This window comes from Pinus tabuliformis, chromosome Q (assembly GCF_031772625.1).
Source record: "Pinus tabuliformis cultivar Carrire ecotype Pingquan chromosome Q, CPIR1, whole genome shotgun sequence".
Taxonomy (NCBI): domain Eukaryota; kingdom Viridiplantae; phylum Streptophyta; class Pinopsida; order Pinales; family Pinaceae; genus Pinus; species Pinus tabuliformis.
Genome location: NC_142296.1, coordinates 907,763,035 through 907,774,746, shown reverse-complemented (window position 1 = coordinate 907,774,746; position 11,712 = coordinate 907,763,035).

Below are 11,712 nucleotides of genomic sequence, written 5' to 3'. Positions count from 1 at the left end.
GTGAAAAACCTTTCAAGGTTGAACTGAACCATCATTTTTGATCTGGTGGAGATCAAAGTTGTGCTGCTACATATTGCAAGATGTCATACTGCGATATAGCCTAAAGGATGCCCATGGTTGCAGAATATGTATATTATGACATAACTTCTCAAATTGCTTTGACCCAGCTGATGTGCTTGGAAAATATCAAATTGAGCATCTTATGGGGATGGCAACTGTCCACTGATGTCAATCTGGAGTTGCTACGAGTGATCATGCAACATCAACAGGAGGTCGTTCTATGATTGTTCGGAGTCCTGGGCTGAGCATTGCTTCTAATATGTTCCAATTCTAAGAGGTCTATTTAAAATTATATCTCCTCCATCCCCAAAAGCTAGAATTTTGGCATCTGAACATACAAGCGACATCCTTATTTTACTTACCCTATGTATTGTTGGTTTCTTTCATATGAGAAATGCAAACAGATGGTGGTGTTTTTGTAAACAAGTTCTTTGCAAAGAGTTGGGCAGCTACAAGCATTACTTTCTTAAATAAAAGTATTATTATTTCATTTTAACACTTGATAGAATTTACTGTCTTGTTGGAAGGACTCAAGGATAAAACGAATTAACCTTCTTGGAAAGGAAGGAATCAAGTTCTTCCTGTTTAGAGATTATATACGGGTGCACTCTAAATACTATCTCTAAGCTGTGTTATTTTTAACTTTTTATTAAGTAAGTTTTGGATTAAACTAGTGCAATTTACCTTCTTCAATCTAAAGTTCAAAAGTTAAAACTCTTTTTATTATCTGGGTTGCATTGAATGTGGAGGTGGTCAATACTATTGAGAACCTGCTTTCTACTGCTTTCCATTATAATGGGAATTTTTTTATTTTTTTTGGTTACATTCTCCATTGTTCTAACTGGTTAGTCTTCGTTAATAGACTAATAGTATCCACTTGGGACTAATAGTAGACTCTTGGATATTCAAGACATACAAATATGCTCTCATGTGGTTGTTATCTTGATTGAAAAAATGATTTTGATTAGGGCTATAAAGATATTGCAAGCACTTGGTTGTGAAGTCGTTCCCTTGATTATATATATGCTTATGGTAACTTTCCAATGGAGATGGAAATAAGCAAGCATATTTCAGTATTTGAGGGCTGTTACACTTTACTAGCATAGAATTCATGCCATCTTCCAGCAGCGTGTCACATATACAAGATATTGTATTGTCATGGCCCAATTAGAATACGAGTCATGAATGCTTAAGAGTTGTTGGCTTATTGTATGAGGCAATAAAAGCTCAAGTGTCCAAGCAAGGGGCACCTTCTAAGATTGATGTAGCTTGTTCTTTTTATATCAACGACCTCATCATTTATTCTAAATTTAAATGAAATTGCTAGCACACCAATCATCAAGCTTTGTTTTCCTTTCTCTTTTCTTTTTAACTATTCTTTTTCTTTAAGATAAGCAAAGTAACTTGGCATGTGTCATCTCTCAGAACATGTAGAAGTAATAATTATTTTCTATCAATGAGGCCAACTGCTTGAACACAAACAATAGATTCCAACTTCCCACATTTTTGGAGAGGTTTATTTTATTACTACACAATTTATTTTTTATTTTTTATTATTTATTTATTTATTTTATTTTTTATTTTTATTTTGTATAAATTTTCTCATTCCTTAATCTATCGACGTTTATATCTGTAATTGTAATTGGCATCTTACCCATCCACATAATTCAATTCTTTTGGCATTTAAAAACTAGAATATTTATATTGATTTTGGTACAAATTTTTCAAAAATTAGTAGTTGAGGCAAAGCCCTGCCACTGGTTATACCGTTCTGTTTGAAAATACTGTAATTATCTGGTCCAAGAAAACTTTGAAAAATATTGCACTTCCCCTCCATCTTGATTTATAAGCATTTTGAACTCAACCTCAAACTTTGATAGTCTTAGGACATGTACTTTTGATCTCAGGTTTCTAGGCATTTTGATTAAGCCATCAAACTTGGTAGAGTTAGAGATAATTAGGCCAAGCTTGTGCTTGCTTTTGAATTTGTACTTTTTTTTTGGTCTTATTTGTTCGAGTGTATCCTTCAATTGGATAGCACATAAAGAGTTACTATGGCACCTTTTTTAATGTACTCTAGGCCACTTAATTCTACCTCTTGTTCAATGGGGTTACACAACTTTGAATTCTATGTCTCACACAATGAATAACAATAAAAACCTCTTAATTATTTCGTTGAATAACAATACTAATACATTGTGTTTTTTTGAAATGCATGATTGGTAGGGTTGTCTCAATGATCTCAAATAAGGTGAAAATGAATGAAACAACTTCAATTACTTAATCCAAAGTAAAGGAAGGCACTGCCATTATATACTCTAGTACTTCCAACGAGATATCCTTCCCCATTTTTATGAATATGCGGATCTCTTCAAGATGTACAAAGAAGAGGTTGAGAGACCAACATTTTCTAATATAAGTGAATAAGACAATAACCATGCTATTAAAAATGACAATGTGTGAATATCCCATCTTTATAATGTGGTAATGAGACCAGCAATCTTCCATTGCTTGGACATGTTTATTAATTGTATAGTTAAGTCTACCACATCACAATGATTAAATTTGGTCGAAGGATGTGTCACTTGAACGTTTTGAAAAAACTCTGTAATGGTCTCAGGATTCTGATTGAAGAATGAGGTGAAATATATTTTACATTTGAAATTTGCAGTTTTGTTCCCACTAATATGTACCTGAGGTCTTTGTTTTGATGCCAACCTCAATGTCTATTAAATATATGGATGGTGTGAACAATAATTGCAATAAAAATTTGCAGTTTTTGAGCCAATAATTTATACCCAAAATGTGTCCCAATCTAAAGAATGTAATCAATTCTATTTGACATACGAGGGTGGCTTTTTATTCCAATGATAGCAGATTATCATTATTCTTATTTAAGATATAGTAGATTTTCCATTCGGATAGTAGGATTATCTTTCAGATAGTATATTTGTCATTCTTCATAGAGGAAGTCAGAATAACAAATCTCTTATTTGAGAAGTAAACGACTATGAAGCATGAGAATTCAGATTAGGATGTGTTGAAATACCCTATATATCACGTTAATGATTATTCTATGGGTGGTGGAATCTTCTAGTGGAAACATAGATTGAATACCATGGACTTGTGTAAGGCTTATTGTGATAATTGTTTTTAATGATCTTAAATTAAATGAGAAGATCAATTTGTAGAGAAATTGAGATTTTAGAATGAAAGCTTATTTAGTTAATGAAAAACTAATGAAACTATTACAATACACTTTTACCCTTATTCTAGCATTGAATAAAATGCCGTGAAAAGTAATGTGTCTCTAGTTTTGGATAAAAGGACCCTCAACTTTCTTCGCAACTTTTGTGGTCATTGGCCACTTGTGAAAGGAGTAGGCATCTTTAAAAATGCGGTGCCATTTAGAAGGGAAATACTAATAGCAGCAGGGCAAAGGCAATTATTCCATTCGTTTAATTATTTCTCATTTGTTTGGTCATATTGTGAGCTACATTATATATCATGAAATTGTTTTAATACTAGTAAAAAATGATTAAATATATAATAAATTTGAACCTTTGACATTTAGAGGGCATTTCTCTCAATTTAATATATATATATATATATATATATATATATATATATATAGATATAGATATATATATATGAAAATCATGCTGGAAACAGTTATGAAGTTTTGAGTCTTTCATTTCAATATTAACTAATTGGTTTTGAAGATGAAAAACCATCAAATTGGAATAGTGGGACTTTTATATTCACTAAGGTTTTAAAGAAACTGTATGCATGAAACTTATACTAGCACCTTCTAGTGGAATTGATAGTGCACTAATCCGTTGCTTGCCATTATTTTGGTTTTGGTACCACCTTATAGCATATCTAGGTTCAAATGCTATTTTCCATGACAAATAGTTGAATCTGTTTCAACTCTAATTGATTCGAGGAGTTCCACAAGGATGTCACATGAGCATTTATGATGCCCATTTTGATGTAGACAGCTACCTATGTTAAGGTTTTATTTTGCAGTTCCATGTTATTTACTTATGAACATTGTGTAATATTGATGCATTTGGTTGAACATGTGAAATTACTTAGATTGGATTTTGATGATGGAAATATTTGATGTATGAATTACTTGGTGATAATTTATCTAGTATATGACTTATCAGAGCTATTGTTGTTTCATGTATGGCTTAAGTGGATATGATCTATCTAATGAATGACGTAGTTTTATTATGATTGTTTCCAGTATGAACTACAAAATTGACATGTGGATACTAGACTTAATAGTGTGATGATTATACATCTTATTGTTATATAAATGCATGAATGAGAGCTAACCCACAGGGGGAAAGAACTATATGATAGCTGAGAGCTACTCTTCCATTGAGGGAAGGTTGAGACAACTCATGGGGAAGGTATAATGCACATTTTTCTATTACATTTGGCATCTACTTGATATGCACTCTTATGACATGAGTAAAATGCAAATGACAGGTGGCAAAGACTACGTGACTGGATTATTCGATGACAAGTCCAACCAGCTCTGTAGTGTGGTTCGTGTTAGGACATTGACCCTAGTTCTGAAGGAGGGGTGGAGACATTTCCCACCGTGTATCCTCCGAAGCCTGGAATCATGGGAGGGCAGTGGTGGACACACTCCCCTAGATGTGTGATGACGATTTCCAGTTGCCTGTTGGGGAAGTTAGGTAGATGTATTTGACGCTTCCACCATTTTGGTTTTATCAATGGTTAGTATGGTCGTTGCCACTGATAAAGCAACAGAGAATAGATAGGGTGGGAACGAAAGTAGGTCAGGATGGATAGGGAGATATAGATCAGTTGGAGACTCTAGATGGGAAGTAATGTCATTGTCTGACTTATCAAATTTTACTACTATAACTCTCTCTGGTTTGTTATGCTTTCGAACTCCTTTTATCTTTTCATTCTAACTGCGGGATGAAGTTTTCTGAAGGAGGGGTGTATGTAATACCCCACTTAAATCTTATCCTGCAAATTTTATTAATGTTTACATTATCTAAAAATATTGAGAAATATTGGTCTAATATAAAATTCATGATTTCTATTATTCAAATTCCCAACTTACCTTCTCAAATGGAATCTTAGGTAGGATATGGTCCCCTACAACCAATTATCAATATATATATTCATCTCACATTCCCCAATGTACCCTCACATTTACCTGCGAGAAGACATAGTCCTCTCCATATATATATATATATATATATATATATATCTCACATTCCCAAATGTATTTTCAGATTTACTTGGGAGAAGACATGGTCCTCTCCCATTAATTTCCCAATTTTATATTCATGTCACTTTTATAATGTACTCCCATCTTTACTTGGGAGAAGAGAAGTCAACTGTAAGGATGGATGAGAAGTTAATGACATTAATGAGAGGTGGTTGAGATGGAAAAGAGAGGGAGAGTATAAAAAGAGAAGGGGGAAGGGAGAAAATGGGGTTGGGTCTTGCTTATGATTTTCGGGTTGGTGGTGATTTTAGGATTTTTTGTGCTTTTTGGGGACCTTAAGAACCTGTGGAGGTTTCTTGGGTTGTTAAGAGGAGGGAAATATTGTTCATCTTGGTCTGGATCATTCATCTTGGACACACACACTACATCTGGTTGGACTTGGGCTCAAAGGGCTAGGAAACCTATGGAGGTTTCCTGGGCTAGGGATTATTTTCTAGTTGGCTGGGAGGTAAATCCAGTTGGGTTAGTCAAGAGGAGCGTTCAGCAGGAGCAGCAGCTCATAGGGATCTCCACTAGCCACCGGTACAGGTATTCCTCTATAGATTGTTCATGTAAATTTATTAAAACGGAATGTTCACTATAAGTTATAAGGATTAGGATGTAAAGGAGTAAAATTTTCATTGTTTAAGAGCCTTGTAAGAAAGTAAAGTATTGCCTCTGGTTGCATGTAAATTCTAGAAAAATAGATCTGTTAGAAGACCCTAGGATAGGGCTCTTACAAGAAGGAGTTGATAGTGTCTGTCATGAATTGGTAAAAATAATTGAAATTCAGATCTCATTTTAATTGATCTTGAAAGCTGAAGAGTCCATTATGAAAAGTAAAATGGGAAATAGTTGTTGGTTGTATGGAGTCTTTTGAATGGAAAGTCTAAATGAAATAGTGAACAGATGAATCCTTTGGTAAAGATTTAACTGATGGAATGGGAATTAGTTTTAAGACATCTTTGAAAAAAATATTTTATGTTTGAAAGGTAATTTGATGTATCTTGAGATAAGATTGTGCAGGTCAGTGAAATTACTGAAAGATAGAATGAATTGTATCAACTTCATAGCATATGAGCTATGTTAAAGAAGATAGAGCAAGAATATCTCTCAGATGAGTAAAGGTGACAGTACCCAACAACAAATGAAATTACTGAATCAGAGAAGGAAGTGAGCAATTGAAGATGCAGAGCCTGTTAATGCCTAGATTTACCTCAGGCTGAAAAGGCAGGATCCAGGACCAACATCAAACCACGCTCAGCCTCATAGCTAGCCCTACGAGGATAGGAGAGGGCTCTCTCCGAGTCAATCTCAGCAAATGATGATCTATGGGGCTTGAGATGACTGAAATATCTTCTAATGTTAGGCTAGGTATGAAGTGCAAGGATTTGATTTGATTTTTTTGTAGTTTTGTTGGAATCAAGGGAAAGGCAAATTTGGGTCCGGGGATGAAGGCCAGTTTTGTAGAGTTCTGATTGGGGCAAGAAAGGCAATCGTTTTGATGCTTTGATTTGTAAAGATGGAGGGCTCAGACTGGTGAGAAGCTGAAGAGGGTGAGAGGGTACCAAGAATCCTCTTCAAACTGAAGAAAACATTGAAAATTAAACAAAACTAACAGGTAGAGCACAGCAAGCTAATGAATTCTACCTTTATCACTCATTTGTTTAATTTCAGAAGCAAAGAGAAAAGGAAATGATGCACATAAATATCAGTGAACTCACAAATTACATAGAGAGGAACACCATCAAAACACAGAGCCACAGGAATCCCAAAGAGTGCTGCAAAACCCTGGTCTTTCCTTTGCCAAAAATGTAGAAATCAGATGTACAATGGAGTGCCAAGCAATCCCAAGTGTCCAACCCTGAAAATGACTGAGAAATTACATGATATAGACAAGCCTAACTCCTTCCCATGCCTCTAGGGGTCGAGCTCATCATTCTAGGAGTTGTTTCAACCATATCTAAACAAGGAACTGAAAAATAGGCAATGAAACAACTTGCCTCTATATGTTAGGAAACTGATTCATTCACTCACATTTCACCTTTTGGTGAATGAATCTACTAAGACAAGTAAAAATGTGCCAAAATTACATCATAGTCATGAAATTACATCAAGTTAGATCAAGGGTAACATCAAAAAGTAAAACTAGTTAAAACTGGCTGAAATTCTGAGCTGAAGAGTGAAAAATAAGCCAAAATTCTCTATGCGCTGCGCCCAAAACCTGTATGCGTAGCACAACTTGGAGGCTGATTTTGAGGCCCTTCCAGAAATCCAAATTGAGCTAATGATAGCTTGTTGGAAAGCCCTACCTATCTACTTTCCAACCCAAGTGTAATATCTAGATTTGGATGTCATTTTCCCCTCCAAAACTTCAATCTCCCAAGACTGCTTCCTGTGGGTTCAAAAGGTGGCAGAGAGGTCATTTTTTGTGTGTTTTTGACCCTTTAGGCAACCCAAAACTTTATAAAATCCTTAGGTAATTCATGAGCATACATAAATTTTCATAAAAAATCTAGAAATGCAAATTTTTCCTCCAGAGGATCTCCCAATTATAAGAACGCGCCAAGTGGCGCTACGCGTTGGGCAGGAAAATCTGTTTTGAAGCCAAAAAATTCAAAATTGAAACAATTTTCTCCAAATTTGTTGAAATTTGGACTAAAGGTCCATCATCAAGTATCATGCTTAGCCAAAGAAGCTTTGGCGAAGATTCGGAGCCTATCATGCCTTTTGTGTCGTTTTATTGCTCTCCTTAGTCTTGCCTTCAGGATTTTGATCATCGCTTTGCAAACATGAGTTCATGCCCAATAATGATTTTTCATGTGCCTGAGCATGTCCTTGTATTTGTTTTCCTTCACCAACAACTTCTCAAGATGAATATTGACCCTCTCAAGCCAAGTCTCTCGATCAGCCTCTATCTCCTACTCCAATGAAGTGAACTCTATCCTCCTCCTTTGGGCAGCTTGGCGGTTTTGCCGAATGTTTTGTAACTCCATGACTGTATACTGATCCTCCAGTTGTTTTCTTCACTGCTCTAAATAGTTTATGACCCATTGAGCTCTCTGCAACTTGTTAGTCAATGTATCTATCTCGGCTTTCTACTCCTTAATGACCTCCCTCGGCTTTGAGCTAGGAGAGCTCACATCATCATCGATGAGTATGAAATCAGTGTCTAGGCCTCCTGAAGGGCCCTCATCCTGCATAGGCCTCTTGCCTTTGTCCTGTACCTATACCTGTGCTGCTGATGACAGCAACGAGACCCCTTCCACCCCAGGTGGAGATAGTACTCGTCGGGCTGCTGCAAACAATCCTCTCATGCCTCTCTCATAAGTGACATATGTTGGCACACTAGTAGTCTCTGCCTCCCGACCTCCATGCTGATATGAAGGTTCACCTGTATGATGGACAACCTCCTGATGAGCTGCTGAAGCTGTGAAGAACTCACGGAAAATGAAGTCTTCCCATGTGATACCCTGCAAACCAAGCTGATGCACAACAATGATCTTGATGAGCGCATAGTGATAAATGTTGTTGTACTACTATTTAGGAGTCTTCTTCTGCACAAGAGTAGTCATCCTCTCGATGTTTCGGCACATGAAATATGGAATGTTCATCATCTTCACTCTCATGAAATGCATCAATAACCTGATATGATATGCATAGAGGTGTGAGAAGCGGCCCTCACAATTGAAGTATCTCATAATGAGTCTCATCAACGACGCATAGGATTCTTTCAAAAACCAGAATGGGAACACCCTACTGAGCTGTCTCACATAGCTAGGCCTGATATATGGTTCATAATGTACTCTTTCTACCTGCATTCTTTTTTTCCACTCCTCACCTACATTCAGTATTCCTACTGCTTGAGAAACGGTCTTTGGTGTCAATGTGAAATTTACACCAGCAAGAGTTACCTGACCATCACGCAAATGCAAAACAAATAACCGAGCCAACTCTTAATGATGCTGAATCTGAGCAATCATTTCGGAATACTGAAAGCATGAATGTTGTTGGAAACATGCCATGGCAAGTGGGCAGGCTTGCAGTTCAGTCAAAGAGGCGGGCTCTTCTCTAACATGTTTGCCACCCTTACGAGGCCTCCTCGGTGCATGAAGCTCTGTGGTAGAATCACTATCTTGTTCATATGATGAACCAGTCTCCATTTCCATAATGTTTTAAGCAAGGTGTATGTTTGTTTTGTTGAGAATGACTAATTGGTGTCTTTGTTTTCAATGCCAAATGTGCCAAAGGGAAATGAGGGACTGTGAGGAATATGAAACAGTGGGAAAAGTGGAGTTTGTCAAGTGAAATTAAGGTGTGCAATAACAATCACTTGACTGTTGGGAATTGGGGATTTAGGGATTTTTCAAATGACATGGAAAGTGATAGGGATGGGATATTGTAGGGTTTAGGGATAGGGATAGGAATAAATGGGGGAATAGGGGATTGAAATGACGATGTGATTACAGTGATGGGAAAGGGAAACAGGGTTTAGATTATTGCAGCACCAAAGGCAATTTTTAATACTCAAATTCAAACCTTAAAAGCAGTTTTTCATGAGAGGATAGGGTTTAAATTTTAACACTCAAATTTCTCCAAATCAAGCTTCGAACCATACCAAACACTCTTCAACAACAAGTTCAAGGTTAATTGGACTTCCTTGATGCAAATGGGAGGAAAGAGTTGAATTTTCGTTGAAGGCATGATAAATTTCAGTTGTTGGCTCTGTGCGCCGCGCACACAACCCAATGCGCCACGACCCGTATATGCACCGCACACATTCAAAAAAACACTGTGAACGGCGGCTCTATGCGCCGCGACCTCCCGGTGTGCCGCGACTACCTCCCAATGCGCCGCGCAACATTCCAACACACAGTCCCGGCCTCAAACACAAAATTCGCTCCTCCACGATTTTCCTTTGGGTCTTTGACAACCTCTTGTGTGCAAATGACATTTGAATGGTGAAAATATCTTGTATAGTCATGGATTTGATTTTTATTTTGCAAAAACCCACTTTCTTATGTTTGGAATTTGGCACTTTCCACTTTTTAATACAAACTCTGTTTTTTGTTGTTTCCTTTGACTTTTGACTGAAATGATGAAACTCTTGGCAATTTTTTGCAGGGATGATGGCCTTGGATTTTGGCAAAGGATGACCAGGGCTACACTGAAGAACTGTAGAACTTGAAAAACTTTAAAATTACATATTTATTACAAAAAATACATTTGATGATTTCTTCTTCAAAACAGAGTTTTGAAGAAGAATCATTCTCAAGCATTATTGATAATGAAAATTTTGGAATGAAAACTTATTGGAGACATCCTCATGGGCCTGCTGGCATTATTGGACACTTTGAAGACAAAATTTGCGAAACCCTAGACCTAATGACTGAAATGACTCTTGGCTGACTAAAAGACCATCCATAATGACTGTAAAATTGATTTGATGAACTTTGATGATCAAACACAAACCAAGAGGTACATGACATGAGGGAAGTATGGAGACAAGACCCTTTCGTCAGAAGATCAATGCTCCTAATGGAATGCAGATGATCGAGCTGAATGAGACACCTAAAATGAAATGCAACAAAAGAGGTTTTGATCTTTGACGGAGGGCTGAACAAACCGACTCTAACAGAGCCTAAAGCAAGGAGTGTTCGAGAGAAGATGAGAACAACTTCCAATTGTGGTTGGGTAGAAGTTGTTGAAGCAGCTCCATAATTGTGATTGTGGGTAGAAGATAACAATTCTAGCAAGAGGAGCGCTAGGTAGGATTGTTAGTTAGTGAAAGGTTTGAAGAAAGACCAATAGATGCCAAAAGGCTAAACTCAGGAACGTTTGGTGAGGCATGAAGGAGAATTGTTACAGGTGAAATGAAAAAGGCTAGTTGTAGCTCACTAGTGAACAAGGAAAGTTCACCAAAGGAAGAAATGGAACTGACTATTGATATTCATGACAGGGGTATAGAGGAAAGTCACAAACAGAGGAAAAAAAGTGTCGAAGCAGTTGGACTGAAATGAATGAGTAAAGAAGAAAGGAACATAGAGTTGGTTGAAATGAAGATAGAACTCAGTCATTTGAAGAAGCTGGTATTGAAAAGAATTAGAGAAAAATGGAAACAAGGATTTTATGTGGGAAAAAGAGTTAAATGGCATGTCAGAGAATTTTTTGTTGAGAAAGTAATACTCCGAATAGTTGAGGATGAAGGAGTAGAATATATTTGTGAACCAGAGAAATGATCTATCCTTGGGGAAGGAGACAGTGATGACAGTGGTGAAGAACTGATCTATGTAGATCAGAATGAGAGGAATGTGTTGGTACCATCCTCACAGACAAGAGAATCTCATATTTTTGGGATTAATTATTTCTGTGAATATAAAATTTCAGGTATG